At 50.4% G+C, this 18,866-nt stretch overlaps 54 non-coding genes across 54 annotated transcripts; all 54 read right to left on the bottom strand.

The window, feature by feature from the left end:
• Nucleotides 1-20: 20 nt before the first annotated feature.
• On the bottom strand, nt 21-104 carry TRNAL-CAG (transfer RNA leucine (anticodon CAG)). Its single transcript has one exon. It is a non-coding gene; the product is annotated as a tRNA-Leu (tRNA).
• A 78-nt stretch (nt 105-182) lies between these two features.
• TRNAL-CAG (transfer RNA leucine (anticodon CAG)) lies at nt 183-266 on the bottom strand. The gene has a single exon. It is a non-coding gene; the product is annotated as a tRNA-Leu (tRNA).
• A 78-nt stretch (nt 267-344) lies between these two features.
• Nucleotides 345-428, bottom strand: TRNAL-CAG (transfer RNA leucine (anticodon CAG)). Its single transcript has one exon. It is a non-coding gene; the product is annotated as a tRNA-Leu (tRNA).
• A 79-nt stretch (nt 429-507) lies between these two features.
• On the bottom strand, nt 508-591 carry TRNAL-CAG (transfer RNA leucine (anticodon CAG)). Its single transcript has one exon. It is a non-coding gene; the product is annotated as a tRNA-Leu (tRNA).
• An 83-nt stretch (nt 592-674) lies between these two features.
• Nucleotides 675-758, bottom strand: TRNAL-CAG (transfer RNA leucine (anticodon CAG)). Its single transcript has one exon. It is a non-coding gene; the product is annotated as a tRNA-Leu (tRNA).
• Nucleotides 759-841: 83 nt separating this feature from the next.
• On the bottom strand, nt 842-925 carry TRNAL-CAG (transfer RNA leucine (anticodon CAG)). Its single transcript has one exon. It is a non-coding gene; the product is annotated as a tRNA-Leu (tRNA).
• Nucleotides 926-1,005: 80 nt separating this feature from the next.
• On the bottom strand, nt 1,006-1,089 carry TRNAL-CAG (transfer RNA leucine (anticodon CAG)). The gene has a single exon. It is a non-coding gene; the product is annotated as a tRNA-Leu (tRNA).
• An 84-nt stretch (nt 1,090-1,173) lies between these two features.
• Nucleotides 1,174-1,256, bottom strand: TRNAL-CAG (transfer RNA leucine (anticodon CAG)). Its single transcript has one exon. It is a non-coding gene; the product is annotated as a tRNA-Leu (tRNA).
• An 83-nt stretch (nt 1,257-1,339) lies between these two features.
• On the bottom strand, nt 1,340-1,423 carry TRNAL-CAG (transfer RNA leucine (anticodon CAG)). The gene has a single exon. It is a non-coding gene; the product is annotated as a tRNA-Leu (tRNA).
• A 5,083-nt stretch (nt 1,424-6,506) lies between these two features.
• Nucleotides 6,507-6,589, bottom strand: TRNAL-CAG (transfer RNA leucine (anticodon CAG)). Its single transcript has one exon. It is a non-coding gene; the product is annotated as a tRNA-Leu (tRNA).
• An 83-nt stretch (nt 6,590-6,672) lies between these two features.
• TRNAL-CAG (transfer RNA leucine (anticodon CAG)) lies at nt 6,673-6,756 on the bottom strand. Its single transcript has one exon. It is a non-coding gene; the product is annotated as a tRNA-Leu (tRNA).
• An 83-nt stretch (nt 6,757-6,839) lies between these two features.
• On the bottom strand, nt 6,840-6,923 carry TRNAL-CAG (transfer RNA leucine (anticodon CAG)). Its single transcript has one exon. It is a non-coding gene; the product is annotated as a tRNA-Leu (tRNA).
• An 83-nt stretch (nt 6,924-7,006) lies between these two features.
• TRNAL-CAG (transfer RNA leucine (anticodon CAG)) lies at nt 7,007-7,090 on the bottom strand. The gene has a single exon. It is a non-coding gene; the product is annotated as a tRNA-Leu (tRNA).
• Nucleotides 7,091-7,173: 83 nt separating this feature from the next.
• Nucleotides 7,174-7,257, bottom strand: TRNAL-CAG (transfer RNA leucine (anticodon CAG)). The gene has a single exon. It is a non-coding gene; the product is annotated as a tRNA-Leu (tRNA).
• An 83-nt stretch (nt 7,258-7,340) lies between these two features.
• Nucleotides 7,341-7,424, bottom strand: TRNAL-CAG (transfer RNA leucine (anticodon CAG)). Its single transcript has one exon. It is a non-coding gene; the product is annotated as a tRNA-Leu (tRNA).
• An 83-nt stretch (nt 7,425-7,507) lies between these two features.
• On the bottom strand, nt 7,508-7,591 carry TRNAL-CAG (transfer RNA leucine (anticodon CAG)). Its single transcript has one exon. It is a non-coding gene; the product is annotated as a tRNA-Leu (tRNA).
• An 83-nt stretch (nt 7,592-7,674) lies between these two features.
• On the bottom strand, nt 7,675-7,758 carry TRNAL-CAG (transfer RNA leucine (anticodon CAG)). The gene has a single exon. It is a non-coding gene; the product is annotated as a tRNA-Leu (tRNA).
• An 83-nt stretch (nt 7,759-7,841) lies between these two features.
• Nucleotides 7,842-7,925, bottom strand: TRNAL-CAG (transfer RNA leucine (anticodon CAG)). The gene has a single exon. It is a non-coding gene; the product is annotated as a tRNA-Leu (tRNA).
• An 83-nt stretch (nt 7,926-8,008) lies between these two features.
• Nucleotides 8,009-8,092, bottom strand: TRNAL-CAG (transfer RNA leucine (anticodon CAG)). The gene has a single exon. It is a non-coding gene; the product is annotated as a tRNA-Leu (tRNA).
• An 83-nt stretch (nt 8,093-8,175) lies between these two features.
• Nucleotides 8,176-8,259, bottom strand: TRNAL-CAG (transfer RNA leucine (anticodon CAG)). The gene has a single exon. It is a non-coding gene; the product is annotated as a tRNA-Leu (tRNA).
• Nucleotides 8,260-8,342: 83 nt separating this feature from the next.
• On the bottom strand, nt 8,343-8,426 carry TRNAL-CAG (transfer RNA leucine (anticodon CAG)). The gene has a single exon. It is a non-coding gene; the product is annotated as a tRNA-Leu (tRNA).
• Nucleotides 8,427-8,509: 83 nt separating this feature from the next.
• TRNAL-CAG (transfer RNA leucine (anticodon CAG)) lies at nt 8,510-8,593 on the bottom strand. The gene has a single exon. It is a non-coding gene; the product is annotated as a tRNA-Leu (tRNA).
• Nucleotides 8,594-8,676: 83 nt separating this feature from the next.
• On the bottom strand, nt 8,677-8,760 carry TRNAL-CAG (transfer RNA leucine (anticodon CAG)). The gene has a single exon. It is a non-coding gene; the product is annotated as a tRNA-Leu (tRNA).
• An 83-nt stretch (nt 8,761-8,843) lies between these two features.
• TRNAL-CAG (transfer RNA leucine (anticodon CAG)) lies at nt 8,844-8,927 on the bottom strand. Its single transcript has one exon. It is a non-coding gene; the product is annotated as a tRNA-Leu (tRNA).
• Nucleotides 8,928-9,010: 83 nt separating this feature from the next.
• On the bottom strand, nt 9,011-9,094 carry TRNAL-CAG (transfer RNA leucine (anticodon CAG)). The gene has a single exon. It is a non-coding gene; the product is annotated as a tRNA-Leu (tRNA).
• An 83-nt stretch (nt 9,095-9,177) lies between these two features.
• TRNAL-CAG (transfer RNA leucine (anticodon CAG)) lies at nt 9,178-9,261 on the bottom strand. Its single transcript has one exon. It is a non-coding gene; the product is annotated as a tRNA-Leu (tRNA).
• Nucleotides 9,262-9,344: 83 nt separating this feature from the next.
• Nucleotides 9,345-9,428, bottom strand: TRNAL-CAG (transfer RNA leucine (anticodon CAG)). Its single transcript has one exon. It is a non-coding gene; the product is annotated as a tRNA-Leu (tRNA).
• An 83-nt stretch (nt 9,429-9,511) lies between these two features.
• On the bottom strand, nt 9,512-9,595 carry TRNAL-CAG (transfer RNA leucine (anticodon CAG)). Its single transcript has one exon. It is a non-coding gene; the product is annotated as a tRNA-Leu (tRNA).
• An 83-nt stretch (nt 9,596-9,678) lies between these two features.
• On the bottom strand, nt 9,679-9,762 carry TRNAL-CAG (transfer RNA leucine (anticodon CAG)). Its single transcript has one exon. It is a non-coding gene; the product is annotated as a tRNA-Leu (tRNA).
• An 83-nt stretch (nt 9,763-9,845) lies between these two features.
• On the bottom strand, nt 9,846-9,929 carry TRNAL-CAG (transfer RNA leucine (anticodon CAG)). Its single transcript has one exon. It is a non-coding gene; the product is annotated as a tRNA-Leu (tRNA).
• Nucleotides 9,930-10,013: 84 nt separating this feature from the next.
• Nucleotides 10,014-10,097, bottom strand: TRNAL-CAG (transfer RNA leucine (anticodon CAG)). Its single transcript has one exon. It is a non-coding gene; the product is annotated as a tRNA-Leu (tRNA).
• Nucleotides 10,098-15,098: 5,001 nt separating this feature from the next.
• TRNAL-CAG (transfer RNA leucine (anticodon CAG)) lies at nt 15,099-15,182 on the bottom strand. Its single transcript has one exon. It is a non-coding gene; the product is annotated as a tRNA-Leu (tRNA).
• Nucleotides 15,183-15,265: 83 nt separating this feature from the next.
• On the bottom strand, nt 15,266-15,349 carry TRNAL-CAG (transfer RNA leucine (anticodon CAG)). The gene has a single exon. It is a non-coding gene; the product is annotated as a tRNA-Leu (tRNA).
• Nucleotides 15,350-15,432: 83 nt separating this feature from the next.
• TRNAL-CAG (transfer RNA leucine (anticodon CAG)) lies at nt 15,433-15,516 on the bottom strand. Its single transcript has one exon. It is a non-coding gene; the product is annotated as a tRNA-Leu (tRNA).
• Nucleotides 15,517-15,599: 83 nt separating this feature from the next.
• TRNAL-CAG (transfer RNA leucine (anticodon CAG)) lies at nt 15,600-15,683 on the bottom strand. The gene has a single exon. It is a non-coding gene; the product is annotated as a tRNA-Leu (tRNA).
• Nucleotides 15,684-15,766: 83 nt separating this feature from the next.
• On the bottom strand, nt 15,767-15,850 carry TRNAL-CAG (transfer RNA leucine (anticodon CAG)). Its single transcript has one exon. It is a non-coding gene; the product is annotated as a tRNA-Leu (tRNA).
• Nucleotides 15,851-15,933: 83 nt separating this feature from the next.
• Nucleotides 15,934-16,017, bottom strand: TRNAL-CAG (transfer RNA leucine (anticodon CAG)). Its single transcript has one exon. It is a non-coding gene; the product is annotated as a tRNA-Leu (tRNA).
• Nucleotides 16,018-16,100: 83 nt separating this feature from the next.
• Nucleotides 16,101-16,184, bottom strand: TRNAL-CAG (transfer RNA leucine (anticodon CAG)). Its single transcript has one exon. It is a non-coding gene; the product is annotated as a tRNA-Leu (tRNA).
• Nucleotides 16,185-16,267: 83 nt separating this feature from the next.
• TRNAL-CAG (transfer RNA leucine (anticodon CAG)) lies at nt 16,268-16,351 on the bottom strand. Its single transcript has one exon. It is a non-coding gene; the product is annotated as a tRNA-Leu (tRNA).
• Nucleotides 16,352-16,434: 83 nt separating this feature from the next.
• Nucleotides 16,435-16,518, bottom strand: TRNAL-CAG (transfer RNA leucine (anticodon CAG)). The gene has a single exon. It is a non-coding gene; the product is annotated as a tRNA-Leu (tRNA).
• Nucleotides 16,519-16,601: 83 nt separating this feature from the next.
• Nucleotides 16,602-16,685, bottom strand: TRNAL-CAG (transfer RNA leucine (anticodon CAG)). The gene has a single exon. It is a non-coding gene; the product is annotated as a tRNA-Leu (tRNA).
• Nucleotides 16,686-16,768: 83 nt separating this feature from the next.
• On the bottom strand, nt 16,769-16,852 carry TRNAL-CAG (transfer RNA leucine (anticodon CAG)). The gene has a single exon. It is a non-coding gene; the product is annotated as a tRNA-Leu (tRNA).
• Nucleotides 16,853-16,935: 83 nt separating this feature from the next.
• Nucleotides 16,936-17,019, bottom strand: TRNAL-CAG (transfer RNA leucine (anticodon CAG)). The gene has a single exon. It is a non-coding gene; the product is annotated as a tRNA-Leu (tRNA).
• Nucleotides 17,020-17,102: 83 nt separating this feature from the next.
• TRNAL-CAG (transfer RNA leucine (anticodon CAG)) lies at nt 17,103-17,186 on the bottom strand. Its single transcript has one exon. It is a non-coding gene; the product is annotated as a tRNA-Leu (tRNA).
• Nucleotides 17,187-17,269: 83 nt separating this feature from the next.
• TRNAL-CAG (transfer RNA leucine (anticodon CAG)) lies at nt 17,270-17,353 on the bottom strand. Its single transcript has one exon. It is a non-coding gene; the product is annotated as a tRNA-Leu (tRNA).
• Nucleotides 17,354-17,436: 83 nt separating this feature from the next.
• TRNAL-CAG (transfer RNA leucine (anticodon CAG)) lies at nt 17,437-17,520 on the bottom strand. Its single transcript has one exon. It is a non-coding gene; the product is annotated as a tRNA-Leu (tRNA).
• Nucleotides 17,521-17,603: 83 nt separating this feature from the next.
• On the bottom strand, nt 17,604-17,687 carry TRNAL-CAG (transfer RNA leucine (anticodon CAG)). The gene has a single exon. It is a non-coding gene; the product is annotated as a tRNA-Leu (tRNA).
• An 83-nt stretch (nt 17,688-17,770) lies between these two features.
• Nucleotides 17,771-17,854, bottom strand: TRNAL-CAG (transfer RNA leucine (anticodon CAG)). The gene has a single exon. It is a non-coding gene; the product is annotated as a tRNA-Leu (tRNA).
• Nucleotides 17,855-17,937: 83 nt separating this feature from the next.
• On the bottom strand, nt 17,938-18,021 carry TRNAL-CAG (transfer RNA leucine (anticodon CAG)). Its single transcript has one exon. It is a non-coding gene; the product is annotated as a tRNA-Leu (tRNA).
• An 83-nt stretch (nt 18,022-18,104) lies between these two features.
• On the bottom strand, nt 18,105-18,188 carry TRNAL-CAG (transfer RNA leucine (anticodon CAG)). Its single transcript has one exon. It is a non-coding gene; the product is annotated as a tRNA-Leu (tRNA).
• Nucleotides 18,189-18,271: 83 nt separating this feature from the next.
• On the bottom strand, nt 18,272-18,355 carry TRNAL-CAG (transfer RNA leucine (anticodon CAG)). Its single transcript has one exon. It is a non-coding gene; the product is annotated as a tRNA-Leu (tRNA).
• An 83-nt stretch (nt 18,356-18,438) lies between these two features.
• Nucleotides 18,439-18,522, bottom strand: TRNAL-CAG (transfer RNA leucine (anticodon CAG)). The gene has a single exon. It is a non-coding gene; the product is annotated as a tRNA-Leu (tRNA).
• An 84-nt stretch (nt 18,523-18,606) lies between these two features.
• TRNAL-CAG (transfer RNA leucine (anticodon CAG)) lies at nt 18,607-18,689 on the bottom strand. Its single transcript has one exon. It is a non-coding gene; the product is annotated as a tRNA-Leu (tRNA).
• An 83-nt stretch (nt 18,690-18,772) lies between these two features.
• Nucleotides 18,773-18,856, bottom strand: TRNAL-CAG (transfer RNA leucine (anticodon CAG)). The gene has a single exon. It is a non-coding gene; the product is annotated as a tRNA-Leu (tRNA).
• Between the last annotated feature and the right edge of the window lie 10 nt (nt 18,857-18,866).

The following is an 18,866-nucleotide window of genomic DNA, read 5'->3' as shown; positions in this document are numbered from 1 at the left end:
CATGAAAAGAAAAACAGCGATGTCAGAAGTGGGATTCGAACCCACGCCCGGAAGACCGGACTGCGACCTGAACGCAGCGCCTTGGACCGCGCGGCCATCCTGACAGAACACGGGTGCACTGAAATCGGTGCAGAGTAAAAGCTTCCTTTTTATTTTTGTGTGCATGAAAAGAAAAACAGCGATGTCAGAAGTGGGATTCGAACCCACGCCCGGAAGACCGGACTGCGACCTGAACGCAGCGCCTTGGACCGCGCGGCCATCCTGACAGAACACGGGTGCACTGAAATCGGTGCAGAGTAAAAGCTTCCTTTTTATTTTTGTGTGCATGAAAAGAAAAACAGCGATGTCAGAAGTGGGATTCGAACCCACGCCCGGAAGACCGGACTGCGACCTGAACGCAGCGCCTTGGACCGCGCGGCCATTCTGACAGAACACGGGTGCACTGAAATCGGTGCAAAACAAAAGCTTTCCTTTTTATTTTTGTGTGCATGAAAAGAAAAACAGCGATGTCAGAAGTGGGATTCGAACCCACGCCCGGAAGACCGGACTGCGACCTGAACGCAGCGCCTTGCACCGCTCAGCCATCCTGACAGAACACGGGTGCACTGAAATCGGTGCAGAGTAAAAGCTTCCTTTTTAGTTTTATGTGCATGAAAAGAAAAACAAAACAGCGATGTCAGAAGTGGGATTCGAACCCACGCCCGGAAGACCAGACTGCGACCTGAACGCAGCGCCTTGGACAGCTCGGCCATCCTGACAGAACACGGGTGCACTGAAATCGGTGCAGAGTAAAAGCTTCCTTTTTAGTTTTGTCTGCATGAAAAGAAAAACAAAACAGTGATGTCAGAAGTGGGATTCGAACCCACGCCCGGAAGACCGGACTGCGACCTGAACGCAGCGCCTTGGACCGCTCGGCCATCCTGACTGAACACGGGTGCACTGAAATCGGTGCAGAGTAAAAGCTTCCTTTTTAGTTTTGTGTGCATGAAAAGAAAAAAAAAGCGATGTCAGAAGTGGGATTCGAACCCACGCCCAGAAGACCGGACTGCGACCTGAACGCAGCGCCTTGGACCGCTCGGCCATCCTGACAGAACACGGGTGCACTGAAATCGGTGCAGAGTAAAAGCTTCCTTTTTAGTTTTGTCTGCATGAAATGAAAAACAAAAACAGTGATGTCAGAAGTGGGTTCGAACCCACGCCCGGAAGACCGGACTGCGACCTGAACGCAGCGCCTTGGACCACTCGGCCATCCTGACAGAACACGGGTGCACTGAAAGCGGTGCAGAGTAAAAGCTTCCTTTTTAGTTTTATGTGCATGAAAAGGAAAACAAAACAGTGATGTCAGAAGTGGGATTCGAACCCACGCCCGGAAGACCGGACTGCGACCTGAACGCAGCGCCTTGGACCGCTCGGCCATCCTGACAGAACACGGGTGCACTGAAATCGGTGCAGAGTAAAAGCTTCCTTTTTAGTTTTGTGTGCATGAAAAGAAAAAAAGCGATGTCAGAAGTGTGATTCGAACCCACGCCCAGAAGACCGGACTGCGACCTGAACGCAGCGCCTTGGACCGCTCGGCCATTTTTTTTCCTTTATTGCCGGTATTTTGACCCACATGAAAAGAAAACACATATTCATACATAAGCACTAAAACGCAATCAACATCTTTGTTAAAACAACGGCCGCCCAGCTTGTGCGGTCACGCTCATGCTAAAATTCCTTCATCGCCAATAATAACTCAACACGTGATAGCCACTCTGGACTACATTCCAGCATCTTTTTCTCCTGAACAAAGTTGCTTATGCTTTCTTTGAAATATTGACGTGCCGGCCTTGCATCGAGATCGGCGTGCCTTACTGCCATTCTGCATTTCCAAATACTGTGTACGGCTATTAGCATGATCAAATCAAATGGGGTACCGTCATCACTTTCAATTGGTAACTAGCGAATTCCGTACCCATCAAGCGGGAATTTTTTTTTGATTGTGCGCTGAAGCACATCCCAAAGGAACACAGCATCCCAGCATTCAAGGAACACATGCTCAATTGTCTCCTCCTTCCTGCATATTATACAGTGAGTACCCCAGGGAACAAAAAAACCTTTTTCAGCCATCCACGGTTTGACAGTCAGAGTTCCAGTGTGTAATTTAAAAAAGAAAGTCTTAACACCAGACGGGACTAACATTGCCTTAACACGCTTTAGTACCTTGTTACCTATACCTTCCCTGTAAAGGGACCGATATAAAGGCACGGGGAGAACCACACTACAGAGGTCTTTATACAGTTTTTTCCGGTTGACTTCACTCAGGTATTGGAGTGAAAACCGCGCCGTCAAAAACCTACATGAAACCACAACTTCGCGTAGAAAACCATGCACTCCACCGGGCATACTGCCAGCAGAGACAACCATATTAGGCAAGTGCTTCCCCAGGCGAAGTTGACAGACAGTGTGTAGAAACGGGTGCTTAACGTCCCGAAGAAATAAATACCGATTGACAACCTGTCTCAAAAACAAATGTGACAAACTGAGTCCTCCATTTCGAACTCGTAGAAATAAATTGGTGCGGCTTGATCTTTCCCAGGAAGATGCCCACACGAACACTACAAACACCCGATGAAATTTTTGGATATGAACCCTGGAGCAATGCAAGACTTGAAGGACATACTAAAGTTTGCTCACTAAAAATATGTTGCAAATTGTGGCTCTCGAGAACATTGACCAATTCCATCCATTCCATTTATTCACTCTTTCCCTCATTTTATCCACTTCACTCCTCCAGTAGGCCTCGCTGTCTTTGTAACACTCAAGAGGAACTCCCAAGTATTTAACAGGAGTCGTAGTAAAACTCATGTTGGCAAAAGTGTCTGGGGCCTCCGGCCAATCCCCGTGCCAGAATCCCAGGCACTTACTCCAGTTTACCGCGCTGCCACTGGCCGCACAAAAACTTTTAACACATTTAACAGCCTGTGTTACACTGTCGTAATCATTACAAAACATGGCTATATCATCCGCATAAGCCAACAGTCGGACTTCTAACTGATGTAGTTTAAAACCGCGCATACAATCGCTCTGTATCACGCTCAAACAAAATGACTCTATATACAAACAAAACAACAGTGGCGAAAGAGGGCAACCCTGGCGCACCGAGCGTTTGACTGGAATGCGTGAACCCACAACCTTGTTGACAATTAGACTTGTCGTGCAATCCTGGTACGCCATGGCGACCCTGCCTCGAATAATTCTACCCACATTCACATTAGAATGCACAGAAGAATTTCATGAGGCACCCTATCGAAAGCTTTCTCCAGATCAATTTGAATCATTGCCACTTGTGTGCCCATTGCGTCGCAGCACTCAAGGATACTACGCGCTACATGTATATTTGAGAAAATAGATCGGCCTTTAATACCGCACGTTTGATGCGGCCCCACCAGGTCAGTAATGACTGTCTGCAATCGCTTAGCCAAAATTTTCATCATTATCTTATAGTCTCCATTTGTGAGGCAAATTGGACGGTAAGAAGTTACTCTGCGCAATACAGAGGGGTCTTCTGATTTCGGTATAAGAACAGTGTGGGAGGATGTGAAGAAAGGCGGCAGTACATTGAGATCGAATGCCTCATTATAGACAGCAGATAAAACTGGTGAAATTGTTCTTTTTAGACGTTTATAAAAGGCTGAGGTCAGACCATCCGGGCCCGGAGACTTCCCCGGCTGCAAGCTTTCAATAGCGTTTTTCACCTCCTCTACTGAGATAGCTTCCTCCAATAGTTCCTTCGTACTGTCGTCTAGGCTGGGCATCAACAAAAGGAAGTCCTTCTTGAAACGATCAATGTCAACTGAGCAGTTGGCAAATAACCCACTGTAGTGCTCGAAGAAAGCGCGCTCAATATATTCTGCTGTGTCACTAACTTTTCCACCAACTTCAATTTCCACTATCTGATTGCGCCGCGCGTGCCACTTTTCTGCGCCCAACGCTCTTTTTGATGGAACTTCCCCCGCTATCAGCTTTTCAGCTCTCGCTCGCACCAGAGCACCGTGGTATCTTTCGATGTCGAACTGTTCTATTTTATGCTTTATTGCGCGAATATCGTCCATGAACATGCCGGGTCTACTACACTCTTCACTGATCAATTTTTCCAAGTTTCTGCGCATCGTTTTTCCCTCTGCCCCCTTTTGTCTGCGTATAGCGCTCGCCCGCTCCAATGCTTTCATTTTAACTGTCTGCTTTAAGTTCTCCCATTTTTCTCTGTACGTCGTATTACCCATATGTTTCATTGCATCAACTTGCGTCGTCACGTCTGCCATAAAAATTTCATCATCCAGTAATTTTGAATTCAATTTCCATAACTGCCACTCGAAGCTTCTTTTCCTTTCTTTCGTGCTTGCTACTAGAAAAAAGACTAAGCAGTGATCAGTAAATGAAACAGCGCTCACTCGGTACTCCTTGCAAAAGGGTACCAAATCAAGGCTTACGTATGCTCTATCCAAACGAGCGTGGCTCGAAGCCTGAAAATGGGTGTACTGCGTATTTCTTCCACCACCAAGGCATTCAGCCACATCCGCCAAACTACTGTTCCCTATTATTTCATTTAGGGCAGTCGTGCTTGCATCCTTGTACGGTCGGGTGCTAGTTTTGTCCCGGGATGAAAGAACGCAGTTGAAATCGCCAATAAGAATGACCAACCTATTACACTGGGTATACTGTTTTAGCTGTTCACAAAACCTGCACCTTACCCCGGCACCAGTCGGCGCATACAAACAGATTACACGCCACTCCAAGGACGACAACAAGAAATCACATACAATAAACCGTCCTGACGTGCATGACGTAACGGCTTCTATTTTAGCTCCTAGACTATGTCGGACCAACAATGCGCAGGCTGAAGAATATCCCACGGAATGGCTCACAATAGCACAGTATCACGCTACGAATTGCTGCACCATGCCCCCGGTTTCCACGTCGCCCTCGACTTTCGTCTCCTGCACTGCTAGAATGTCAAGGTCAAAGTCGCTTAACAGGCGGTACAGTTGACTCTGCTTCCTCCTTGAGGCAAGCCCTCGGACATTTAATGTTGCCACGCGAATGGACTTATCCATAGTCATCATAGCAAGGCGGCAAAGAAAACCGGGGGCATGGCGCTTACCTCACAACTGCGGTTTGATCCGGAGTGTGCTAGCACAGGGCGGTCCTCACGGCGGCATAGGCGGCGTTTCCGCCGTCTTGCGCGCCGCCGAAGTGTTGGGCAGCGGTCGAAATGAAGGACGCCGTCCAACAGTCGTCTTGGCTGGCGGCTCGTCTGCAGCAACGACACTAAGCTCCTTCCCATTTTCGCCGGCGTCGTGAGGTCGCTTTGCAGCGGCACTAATACTGTCGCTGTCCATCACGGTGACTGGATGCCGGCTCGGTGGGTGGTTTCTCGCCTCCTCCGGGAGAGGGGTGGCCCGTAGTGCTTGCCTCATCCTTCTCGTTCCCGCCTTCTGCGTCGTCATGTCGCCGCTTGTCTGCGGGTTTATCTCCGCCGTCAATTAGTTGTTCCCCTTGAAAGTTCGACGATGCACCTTGCGTAACCAGGTTACGGCTCGTCCTTGCTGTTTCCTCTGAGTCTTCCTCGTCCATCAGGTGGTCCGATATGTAGTTTGCCTGCACTGGTCCGGCTACGCTGGCGTACGTCTTTGCGCAATCAGCATCGACGTGGCCGAAACGACGACAACGACTACAGCGCGGCAGTTTGCAGTCGCGACGAATGTGCCCGGTGCTCTTGCAGCGCAGACACAGAGGAGCGCGGCCCGGCACAACAACAAGAGTTAGCTCTCCGGCTATCTTGAGCTGATGCGGAATATCGTCTATTTTGACGTCGGCATGCAATTTTAGTCCAACTGTACGAGTCGTCGACCCTTTTTCAGTGACACTTCTCCCGGGTCACTTCCAACACCTTCCCGTAAGGCGACAGTGCCACGCGAACGTCTTCGTCGGTAACGCCATGCAGCAACCAGTGCAGCTTTACGCGAACCTCTCGGTTATTCGGATCAATGAGCAAACATGGGCGATCCTTTACCTTCACGTCGACGGCCAAAAGCAGCTTCTGAGCAGCATCAGCAGTTGTCATTGTCACAGCCCACACGTGGTTCATTTGATACGCCCCCAACGCCACAACGTCGGGAAGCGCACCAAGGTTGGCCAAAGTGTCCCGGTAGTCTTCAACACGATACGGCCGGGCTCTTGGATCGCCGTGCATGAAAACGGTGTTGGCGACGATGCGTCCGGATGGCAGATAGGGCAGAATAACCTGGTAATCATCGGCAGTAGCCGCAAAAAACCTGTTACCGCGGCCCGACTGGGCCGCTGAAACCGCTCCGACGGAGCTCATGATAACGTGTCCGTCACGCTCGGTGGCCGGAACTCGAATCCTCGGCCATCCTGACAGAACACGGGTGCACTGAAATCGGTGCAGAGTAAAAGCTTTCTTTTTAGTTTTGTCTGCATGAAAAGAAAAACAAAAACAGTGATGTCAGAAGTGGGTTCGAACCCACGCCCGGAAGACCGGACTGCGACCTGAACGCAGCGCCTTGGACAGCTCGGCCATCCTGACAGAACACGGGTGCAGTGAAATCGGTGCAGAGTAAAAGCTTCCTTTTTAGTTTTATGTGCATGAAAAGAAAAACAGAACAGCGATGTCAGAAGTGGGATTCGAACCCACGCCCGGAAGACCGGACTGCGACCTGAACGCAGCGCCTTGGACCGCTCGGCCATCCTGACAGAACACGGGTGCACTGAAATCGGTGCAGAGTAAAAGCTTCCTTTTTAGTTTTATGTGCATGAAAAGAAAAACAAAACAGCGATGTCAGAAGTGGGATTCGAACCCACGCCCGGAAGAGCGGACTGCGACCTGAACGCAGCGCCTTGGACCGCTCGGCCATCCTGACAGAACACGGGTGCACTGAAATCGGTGCAGAGTAAAAGCTTCCTTTTTAGTTTTATGTGCATGAAAAGAAAAACAAAACAGCGATGTCAGAAGTGGGATTCGAACCCACGCCCGGAAGACCGGACTGCGACCTGAACGCTGCGCCTTGGACCGCTCGGCCATCCTGACAGAACACGGGTGCACTGAAATCGGTGCAGAGTAAAAGCTTCCTTTTTAGTTTTGTGTGCATGAAAAGAAAAACAAAACAGCGATGTCAGAAGTGGGATTCGAACCCACGCCCGGAAGAGCGGACTGCGACCTGAACGCAGCGCCTTGGACCGCTTGGCCATCCTGACAGAACACGGGTGCACTGAAATCGGTGCAGAGTAAAAGCTTCCTTTTTAGTTTTATGTGCATGAAAAGAAAAACAAAACAGCGATGTCAGAAGTGGGATTCGAACCCACGCCCGGAAGAGCGGACTGCGACCTGAACGCTGCGCCTTGGACCGCTCGGCCATCCTGACAGAACACGGGTGCACTGAAATCGGTGCAGAGTAAAAGCTTCCTTTTTAGTTTTGTGTGCATGAAAAGAAAAACAGAACAGCGATGTCAGAAGTGGGATTCGAACCCACGCCCGGAAGAGCGGACTGCGACCTGAACGCAGCGCCTTGGACCGCTTGGCCATCCTGACAGAACACGGGTGCACTGAAATCGGTGCAGAGTAAAAGCTTCCTTTTTAGTTTTATGTGCATGAAAAGAAAAACAAAACAGCGATGTCAGAAGTGGGATTCGAACCCACGCCCGGAAGAGCGGACTGCGACCTGAACGCAGCGCCTTGGACCGCTTGGCCATCCTGACAGAACACGGGTGCACTGAAATCGGTGCAGAGTAAAAGCTTCCTTTTTAGTTTTATGTGCATGAAAAGAAAAACAAAACAGCGATGTCAGAAGTGGGATTCGAACCCACGCCCGGAAGAGCGGACTGCGACCTGAACGCTGCGCCTTGGACCGCTCGGCCATCCTGACAGAACACGGGTGCACTGAAATCGGTGCAGAGTAAAAGCTTCCTTTTTAGTTTTATGTGCATGAAAAGAAAAACAAAACAGCGATGTCAGAAGTGGGATTCGAACCCACGCCCGGAAGACCGGACTGCGACCTGAACGCTGCGCCTTGGACCGCTCGGCCATCCTGACAGAACACGGGTGCACTGAAATCGGTGCAGAGTAAAAGCTTCCTTTTTAGTTTTGTGTGCATGAAAAGAAAAACAAAACAGCGATGTCAGAAGTGGGATTCGAACCCACGCCCGGAAGAGCGGACTGCGACCTGAACGCAGCGCCTTGGACCGCTTGGCCATCCTGACAGAACACGGGTGCACTGAAATCGGTGCAGAGTAAAAGCTTCCTTTTTAGTTTTATGTGCATGAAAAGAAAAACAAAACAGCGATGTCAGAAGTGGGATTCGAACCCACGCCCGGAAGAGCGGACTGCGACCTGAACGCAGCGCCTTGGACCGCTTGGCCATCCTGACAGAACACGGGTGCACTGAAATCGGTGCAGAGTAAAAGCTTCCTTTTTAGTTTTGTGTGCATGAAAAGAAAAACAAAACAGCGATGTCAGAAGTGGGATTCGAACCCACGCCCGGAAGAGCGGACTGCGACCTGAACGCTGCGCCTTGGACCGCTCGGCCATCCTGACAGAACACGGGTGCACTGAAATCGGTGCAGAGTAAAAGCTTCCTTTTTAGTTTTATGTGCATAAAAAGAAAAACAAAACAGCGATGTCAGAAGTGGGATTCGAACCCACGCCCGGAAGACCGGACTACGACCTGAACGCTGCGCCTTGGATCGCTCGGCCATCCTGACAGAACACGGGTGCACTGAAATCGGTGCAGAGTAAAAGCTTCCTTTTTAGTTTTGTGTGCATGAAAAGAAAAACAAAACAGCGATGTCAGAAGTGGGATTCGAACCCACGCCCGGAAGAGCGGACTGCGACCTGAACGCAGCGCCTTGGACCGCTTGGCCATCCTGACAGAACACGGGTGCACTGAAATCGGTGCAGAGTAAAAGCTTCCTTTTTAGTTTTATGTGCATGAAAAGAAAAACAAAACAGCGATGTCAGAAGTGGGATTCGAACCCACGCCCGGAAGAGCGGACTGCGACCTGAACGCTGCGCCTTGGACCGCTCGGCCATCCTGACAGAACACGGGTGCACTGAAATCGGTGCAGAGTAAAAGCTTCCTTTTTAGTTTTGTGTGCATGAAAAGAAAAACAAAACAGCGATGTCAGAAGTGGGATTCGAACCCACGCCCGGAAGAGCGGACTGCGACCTGAACGCAGCGCCTTGGACCGCTTGGCCATCCTGACAGAACACGGGTGCACTGAAATCGGTGCAGAGTAAAAGCTTCCTTTTTAGTTTTGTGTGCATGAAAAGAAAAACAAAACAGCGATGTCAGAAGTGGGATTCGAACCCACGCCCGGAAGAGCGGACTGCGACCTGAACGCTGCGCCTTGGACCGCTCGGCCATCCTGACAGAACACGGGTGCACTGAAATCGGTGCAGAGTAAAAGCTTCCTTTTTAGTTTTGTGTGCATGAAAAGAAAAACAGAACAGCGATGTCAGAAGTGGGATTCGAACCCACGCCCGGAAGAGCGGACTGCGACCTGAACGCAGCGCCTTGGACCGCTTGGCCATCCTGACAGAACACGGGTGCACTGAAATCGGTGCAGAGTAAAAGCTTCCTTTTTAGTTTTATGTGCATGAAAAGAAAAACAAAACAGCGATGTCAGAAGTGGGATTCGAACCCACGCCCGGAAGAGCGACCTGCGACCTGAACGCAGCGCCTTGGACCGCTTGGCCATCCTGACAGAACACGGATGCACTGAAATCGGTGCAGAGTAAAAGCTTCCTTTTTAGTTTTATGTGCATGAAAAGAAAAACAAAACAGCGATGTCAGAAGTGGGATTCGAACCCACGCCCGGAAGAGCGGACTGCGACCTGAACGCAGCGCCCTGGACCGCTCGGCCATCCTGACAGAACACGGGTGCACTGAAATCGGTGCAGAGTAAAAGCTTCCTTTTTAGTTTTGATGTGCATGAAAAGAAAAACAAAACAGCGATGTCAGAAGTGGGATTCGAACCCACGCCCGGAAGACCGGACTGCGACCTGAACGCAGCGCCTTGGACCGCTCGGCCATCCTGACATTTTTTTTTTCTTTATTACCGGTAAACAATACATAAAAATCTCTAGCCACACTTTGGCCGAGACAATGGGTTAAAACTTTTTCATGTTAATCAGTTCATCCATAACGGCCACCCAGTCCGGCGGCTGGGGTTGACTGCGGAGAACATCTCTCAGGAAAACTGCACTTTCTATAAAGTTTTCTCTCACTGGTCGCACATTTGCGTCGGCGTGCCTGGTCGCCATTCTCGTTTTCCAGATGCTGTGGAGGCCCAGTAGCATAAACATGTCGTAAGGAACCTCCTCACTTTCTACAGGTAGAAACCGGATGCCATAAGGAGTTACAGGTAGTTCTTTCTTCAATGTTCTTTGCAAGATGTCCCAGTGGAAAACCGGGTCCCAGCAGTCGATAAACACATGTTCGATGGTCTCGGGTTTTTTGCAGAGTATGCAGTCGGTGGTCCAGGGCACAAAAATGCCTTTATCGTTTAGCCATGTTTTCACCGGAAGGGTACCGGTATGAAGTTTAAAGAAAAAGGATTTCACAGTCGGTCTTACCGGCATCTTCTTAACTCGCTTTAACACATCTTTTCCTGGGCCTCCGCAGCAAAAGGAACGGTATAAGGGAGCAGGTATAAATATATCTAGCAAATCTTTGTACAGTTTTTTCCTGGGTACAGCAGATAGATACTGTGTAGAAAAGTGAGCGCTCAAAGTGCGAAAGGCTGCCACAACTTCACGCAAAAAACCTGTTACAGCACGATTCGTGGCCGGGTAACTGGACACAACAAATTCCGGCAACACGTTGCCTAAGCGCACCTGCAACATTGTGCGCAACAAGGGATCGGTTTGATCACGTAGAAACAAAAATCTTGAGACAACTTGCTTCAGAAACAAATTAGAAAGACCAAGGCCGCCCCTTTTGACCGGAAGGAACAGATTAACTCGACTTGTTCGCTCCCAATTTGAGCTCCAAATAAAGACAGCAAACGCTCTATGCAGCTTCTGCAGGTTTGCTCGGGTAATGAGCACGAACTGCAATATATACCAAATTCTGGCTATTAAAAATACATTGCACACACTTGCGCGCGCGAAAACAGAAAGGTCACGTTCTTTCCAGCCATCCGCTTTTCTCCTTGCACTCTGCGTTATCTCACCCCACAACTCCGTACTGCTTTTATAGTGCTCCAAGGGTACCCCCAAGTAGTTCGCAGGGGCGGTCGTCCATTTCATGTTAGCAAACACGGCAGGTGTGCTGTCCCAATCACCGTGCCAAAAACCTATGCACTTATCCCAGTTAATTTCGGACCCAGTCTTTTTGCAATATTCCCCTGCGACTTTCACAACTTCTTTAACGCTTTCTTGATCCGCGCAAAAAACAGCAATATCATCAGCGTAAGCAAGCACTTTTACTTGCGCCGACAGAAGAGTGAAACCGCAGATCCCATCATTGTGCAACAGTGATAACAGAAAAGGCTCAAGGTAGATCGCAAAGAGCAAAGGCGAGAGCGGGCAACCCTGCCTGACCGAAGAACACACAGGTACAGGTTCAGTCAGCTGTTTGTTCACTATAATTCGGGTAACACAGTTGTCGTACGCCATCTGTACACCTTGTATTATCACAGAGCCGACGTTGGCATATTCTAGAATGGCGAAAAGAATGTCATGCGACACTCGATCGAAGGCCTTTGCAAGGTCAAGCTGTATCATGGCAACTCGGCCCCCGAAGGCATCGCAGCATTCAAGAACAGTTCTAGCAATGTGCACATTTGTTCCAATGGTGCGACCTTTAATACCGCACGTTTGGTGGGGCCCTACAAGGTCCTTTATGACCTTTTGCAGTCTGTTGGCAAGAATCTTCATAAACACTTTATAGTCAACTTTGGTTAGGCTTATCGGCCGATAAGCCCCAACGGACAGAAGTTTAGCCTGGTCCTTACTCTTGGGTATTAAAACCACGTGTGCTGTTTTAAATGATGGTGGCATTTTCTTTGTCTCATAAATTTCGGTGAAGACGCAGTGGAGAGCTTGGGTGAGTTCGGCTTTGAACTTCTTATAAAATTCACTACCTAAGCCGTCAGGACCGGGAGATTTTCCGGCACTCAGCTCTTCGATTGCTCTTCCCACTTCGCTTACGCTGATTGGTACCTCCAGCCCTTGTTTTATATCGTCTCCTAGTTTTGGCATACGGGACAAGAACGTGTTTGCAAACCCCTCTTCTTCAAGCCGTCGCCGCCCAAGCAATTCCGGATACTGCTCAACAAACGCCAACTGAATCACTTTGCTATCATTCGTTACCTCGTTTCTGTACCTGATTTGTCTTACTTCGTTCTGAGTCGCGTACTTCTTTTCGTCACTAAGCGAGCGTTTAGTAGGTACTTGGTCAAGCCAGAGGCGTTCAGCACGGGCCCGTATCATGGCAGCTGTATACTTGTCTTTTTCGATAATCTCAAGTTTACTTTTTGTATCTCTTATTTCTTTCTTATATTTTCCCGGCTGGGAACTTTCCAGGCTTACGAGCAAGTCAAGTTGGCAATGTAGTTCTTTTTCTTTAACACGTTTATCGTGGCATATGATGCTTGCCCTTTCAATCGCGTTTATTTTCACTTGTTCTTTGAAATCTTCCCACCTAATTACCCAGTTCCCAGGATCTGCTGATAGCAATGCTTTAATGCATTCATTAACTTTAATGTCAAAGCGTTCATCCTCGAGTAATTGTGCGTTAAACTTCCACAGGTCCCACGAGAAACGAGATTTCTTGTCTTTGTTCCCCAGGGTAAACGTAACTAAGCTGTGGTCGGTAAAAGACATGTGTTTTACCTCGTAGCTATTGCACAAAGGAATCAGATCAAGCGACACATACGCTCTGTCAAGTCTCGCGTGACTTTCACCCTGGAAGTGAGTAAAATGCGGCGCTACCGAAAGAACTTCAGCAACATCATCTAAACCATTTTCTTGCACAATCGAATTCAACAATTGCGCACTTTTGTCACGAAGGAGTCTTTTTGTAATTCTATCCTCTGCTTTACAAACGCAGTTAAAGTCGCCCAAAAGCACAATTAACCGCTCACAGCACACATATGGTTCAACGCGCTCAAAAAATTCCTTGCGCTCGTTCTCCCTGTTAGGAGCATACACGCATATGACTCTCCATAGCAAATTGCAATAAAAAAAATCCACTACAACCAAACGGCCAGTTTGACACACAGTTAAATTCTGCTCGACAATCCCGAGAGAATTCCTAATAAATACAGCACAACCGCCCGATGTGCCAGAAGAATGGCACACACAAACATTGTAGCGTGCCGTAAAAGGCTGCACCATAAGGTCCGCCTGTTCCTGTCTTTCGACTTTCGTCTCCTGTACGGCTATTATGTCTAGGTCATTATCAACGAACAGCCGGCTTAGCTGGTACTGACGCTTCTTGGAAGCCAGTCCCCTGACATTAATTGTTGCAATGCGCAACGCTCTAAGAGGTGTAGAAGCCATCTAGTTTAGGTACAGGAGCCATATGGTGCATACCTCGGGACACAAGGCGACGGTGCGGGTGACTTGCCTAGTCTGAGGTGCTCGATGGGTGCGGTGCCGGTAATCCAAAGTCTCTTGCACAAGTGCCTCTTGCGTATGGACTGGAAAATCAGCCCATGCAGTCCGTTACCGAAAAAGGCCATCTCACGCCCACAGAAACCACTCACAGGGCACTCACTCCAACTAAGGCGGCGGCTTAGCCGCCGCTCGTTGATCGGCCTGTAGTACATTCGGCCGCGGTTTCAACGTCGGTCGCCTGACACCAACAGTCTTCTGCGGCGGCTCGTCGCCTTCGCTCACTTTGGGCTCTCCATTCGCACTGTGCTCGTGCGGTCGCTTCCCTGCTTGGTTGCTGGTTGATGCATGTGACACTTCCATGCTGTCACCATGCTGGGGAACGACGGGAGCTGAAGCCCCACCGCTCAAGACTTCGTCCGTTGGCGCCTTGACTTCTGCAGGCTGCGCTGCCTGTTGCTGCCGCTTACTGCTGGGCTCCTCTACGCTTGTGGATATTTCCGTAGGGGGCACAGCAGGGGCCTTCTCCACGCTGTCCCCTGCCTCTGCTGCAGCGTCTTCCGCGTCAGCCTCGTCCATGACAAGTTCGGACGAAATGTCAGTGTTGACTGGGACGGCAGCACTCGCGTACGTGCGTACGCAGCTGCTTTCTTCGTGCCCGTAGCGACGACAGGCGCCGCATCGTGGAACCTTGCACTCACGGCGAATGTGCCCAGTACCGTGGCAGCGCAGACACAGCGGAGCTCTGCCCGGTACAACCACGAGAGCCAGCTCACCGCCAACCCTGACTTCGTGAGGGAGGTCTTCCAGCTTCACGCCAGGATTCATTTTCAATGAAACCAAGCGTGTCGTCGACCCCTTGCTGGCGACACCTTGGACGCGCCACCGCTCCTTGGAGACTTCGCTCACCTTGCCGTACGGAGCAAAGGCTACCCTCACGTCTTCGTCGGGCACGTTGTGCAGCAGCCAGTGCAGCTTGACGCGGACGTCCTGGTTTGCCGGGTCGATGACGAGACAGCGGCGGTCCTTGACTTTCAGGTCTCCGGCAGAAAGAATTTTCGTCACCGCCTCAGCACTCGCGAAAGTAACAGCCCATACATGGCTCATGCGATACGCCCCCAAGGCGATAACCTCGGGGAGCAGCATCAGCTGAGCCAGCGCATCCCTGAAATCTTCGACCCGATAAGGACGGGCCCGCACGTCAGCGTGCAAAAAAACTGTGTTCAACACAACACGTCCTGTAGGAAGGGTAGGCAGAATCACCTGATACTCTTCATCCGAGGCAAAAGCCCTGTTTCCGCGGCCAGACATGACCGCTGTAGCTGCTCCAACGGAGCCCGTCATCGCACGTCCGTCACGCTCGGTGGCCGGAAGTCGAATCCCTCGGCCATCCTGACAGAACACGGGTGCACTGAAATCGGTGCAGAGTAAAAGCTTCCTTTTTAGTTTTATGTGCATGAAAAGAAAAACAAAACAGCGATGTCAGAAGTGGGATTCGAACCCACGCCCGGAAGAGCGGACTGCGACCTGAACGCAGCGCCTTGGACCGCACGGCCATCCTGACAGGACACGGGTGCACTGAAATCGGTGCAGAGTAAAAGCTTCCTTTTTAGTTTTATGTGCATGAAAAGAAAAACAAAACAGCGATGTCAGAAGTGGGATTCGAACCCACGTCCGGAAGACCGGACTGCGACCTGAACGCAGCGCCTTGGACCGCTCGGCCATCCTGACAGAACACGGGTGCACTGAAATCGGTGCAGAGTAAAAGCTTCCTTTTTAGTTTTATGTGCATGAAAAGAAAAACAAAACAGCGATGTCAGAAGTGGGATTCGAACCCACGCCCGGAAGAGCGGACTGCGACCTGAACGCAGCGCCTTGGACCGCTCGGCCATCCTGACAGAACACGGGTGCACTGAAATCGGTGCAGAGTAAAAGCTTCCTTTTTAGTTTTATGTGCATGAAAAGAAAAACAAAACAGCGATGTCAGAAGTGGGATTCGAACCCACGCCCGGAAGACCGGACTGCGACCTGAACGCAGCGCCTTGGACCGCTCGGCCATCCTGACAGGACACGGGTGCACTGAAATCGGTGCAGAGTAAAAGCTTCCTTTTTAGTTTTATGTGCATGAAAAGAAAAACAAAACAGCGATGTCAGAAGTGGGATTCGAACCCACGCCCGGAAGACCGGACTGCGACCTGAACGCAGCGCCTTGGACCGCACGGCCATCCTGACAGGACACGGGTGCACTGAACTCGGTGCAGAGTAAAAGCTTCCTTTTTAGTTTTATGTGCATGAAAAGAAAAACAAAACAGCGATGTCAGAAGTGGGATTCGAACCCACGCCCGGAAGACCGGACTGCGACCTGAACGCAGCGCCTTGGACCGCACGGCCATCCTGACAGGACACGGGTGCACTGAAATCGGTGCAGAGTAAAAGCTTCCTTTTTAGTTTTATGTGCATGAAAAGAAAAACAAAACAGCGATGTCAGAAGTGGGATTCGAACCCACGCCCGGAAGACCGGACTGCGACCTGAACGCAGCGCCTTGGACCGCTCGGCCATCCTGACAGAACACGGGCGCACTGAAATCGGTGCATAGTAAAAGCTTCCTTTTTAGTTTTATGTGCATGAAAAGAAAAACAAAACAGCGATGTCAGAAGTGGGATTCGAACCCACGCCCGGAAGAGCGGACTGCGACCTGAACGCAGCGCCTTGGACCGCTCGGCCATCCTGACAGAACACGGGTGCACTGAAATCGGTGCAGAGTAAAAGCTTCCTTTTTAGTTTTATGTGCATGAAAAGAAAAACAAAACAGCGATGTCAGAAGTGGGATTCGAACCCACGCCCGGAAGAGCGGACTGCGACCTGAACGCAGCGCCTTGGACCGCTCGGCCATCCTGACAGAACACGGGTGCACTGAAATCGGTGCAGAGTAAAAGCTTCCTTTTTAGTTTTGTCTGCATGAAAAGAAAAACAAAACAGCGATGTCAGAAGTGGGATTCGAACCCACGCCCGGAAGAGCGGACTGCGACCTGAACGCAGCGCCTTGGACCGCTCGGCCATCCTGACAGAACACGGGTGCACTGAAATCGGTGCAGAGTAAAAGCTTCCTTTTTAGTTTTATGTGCATGAAAAGAAAAACAAAAGAGCGATGTCAGAAGTGGGATTCGAACCCACGCCCGGAAGAGCGGACTGCGACCTGAACGCAGCGCCTTGGACCGCTCGGCCATCCTGACAGAACACGGGTGCACTGAAATCGGTGCAGAGTAAAAGCTTCCTTTTTAGTTTTATGTGCATGAAAAGAAAAACAAAACAGCGATGTCAGAAGTGGGATTCGAACCCACGCCCGGAAGAGCGGACTGCGACCTGAACGCAGCGCCTTGGACCGCTCGGCCATCCTGACAGAACACGGGTGCACTGAAATCGGTGCAGAGTAAAAGCTTCCTTTTTAGTTTTATGTGCATGAAAAGAAAAACAAAACAGCGATGTCAGAAGTGGGATTCGAACCCACGCCCGGAAGAGCGGACTGCGACCTGAACGCAGCGCCTTGGACCGCTCGGCCATCCTGACAGAACACGGGTGCACTGAAATCGGTGCAGAGTAAAAGCTTCCTTTTTAGTTTTGTCTGCATGAAAAGAAAAACAAAACAGCGATGTCAGAAGTGGGATTCGAACCCACGCCCGGAAGAGCGGACTGCGACCTGAACGCAGCGCCTTGGACCGCTCGGCCATCCTGACAGAACACGGGTGCACTGAAATCGGTGCAGAGTAAAAGCTTCCTTTTTAGTTTTGTCTGCATGAAAAGAAAAACAAAACAGCGATGTCAGAAGTGGGATTCGAACCCACGCCCGGAAGAGCGGACTGCGACCTGAACGCAGCGCCTTGGACCGCTCGGCCATCCTGACAGAACACGGGTGCACTGAAATCGGTGCAGAGTAAAAGCTTCCTTTTTAGTTTTATGTGCATGAAAAGAAAAACAAAACAGCGATGTCAGAAGTGGGATTCGAACCCACGCCCGGAAGAGCGGACTGCGACCTGAACGCAGCGCCTTGGACCGCTCGGCCATCCTGACAGAACACGGGTGCACTGAAATCGGTGCAGAGTAAAAGCTTCCTTTTTAGTTTTATGTGCATGAAAAGAAAAACAAAACAGCGATGTCAGAAGTGGGATTCGAACCCACGCCCGGAAGAGCGGACTGCGACCTGAACGCAGCGCCTTGGACCGCTCGGCCATCCTGACAGAACACGGGTGCACTGAAATCGGTGCAGAGTAAAAGCTTCCTTTTTAGTTTTATGTGCATGAAAAGAAAAACAAAACAGCGATGTCAGAAGTGGGATTCGAACCCACGCCCGGAAGAGCGGACTGCGACCTGAACGCAGTGCCTTGGACCGCTCGGCCATCCTGACAGAACACGGGTGCACTGAAATCGGTGCAGAGTAAAAGCTTCCTTTTTAGTTTTGTCTGCATGAAAAGAAAAACAAAACAGCGATGTCAGAAGTGGGATTCGAACCCACGCCCGGAAGAGCGGACTGCGACCTGAACGCAGCGCCTTGGACCGCTCGGCCATCCTGACAGAACACGGGTGCACTGAAATCGGTGCAGAGTAAAAGCTTCCTTTTTAGTTTTATGTGCATGAAAAGAAAAACAAAACAGCGATGTCAGAAGTGGGATTCGAACCCACGCCCGGAAGACCGGACTGCGACCTGAACGCAGCGCCTTGGACCGCTCGGCCATCCTGACAGAACACGGGCGCACTGAAATCGGTGCAGAGTAAAAGCTTCCTTTTTAATTTTATGTGCATGAAAAGAAAAACAAAACAGCGATGTCAGAAGTGGGATTCGAACCCACGCCCGGAAGACCGGACTGCGACCTGAACGCAGCGCCTTGGACCGCTCGGCCATCCTGACAGAACACGGGTGCACTGAAATCGGTGCAGAGTAAAAGCTTCCTTTTTAGTTTTGTCTGCATGAAAAGAAAAACAAAAACACTGATGTCAGAAGTGGGTTCGAACCCACGCCCGCAAGACCGGACTGCGACCTGAACGCAGCGCCTTGGACCGCTCGGCCATCCTGACAGAACACGGGTGCACTGAAATCGGTGGAGAGTAAAAGCTTCCTTTTTAGTTTTATGTGCATGAAAAGAAAAACAAAACAGCGATGTCAGAAGTGGGATTCGAACCCACGCCCGGAAGACCGGACTGCGACCTGAACGCAGCGCCTTGGACCGCACGGCCATCCTGACAGGACACGGG

Source organism: Amblyomma americanum, chromosome 3, assembly GCF_052857255.1.
Source record: "Amblyomma americanum isolate KBUSLIRL-KWMA chromosome 3, ASM5285725v1, whole genome shotgun sequence".
NCBI classification, from domain to species: domain Eukaryota; kingdom Metazoa; phylum Arthropoda; class Arachnida; order Ixodida; family Ixodidae; genus Amblyomma; species Amblyomma americanum.
This window is presented reverse-complemented; position numbering and strand designations above follow the sequence as displayed.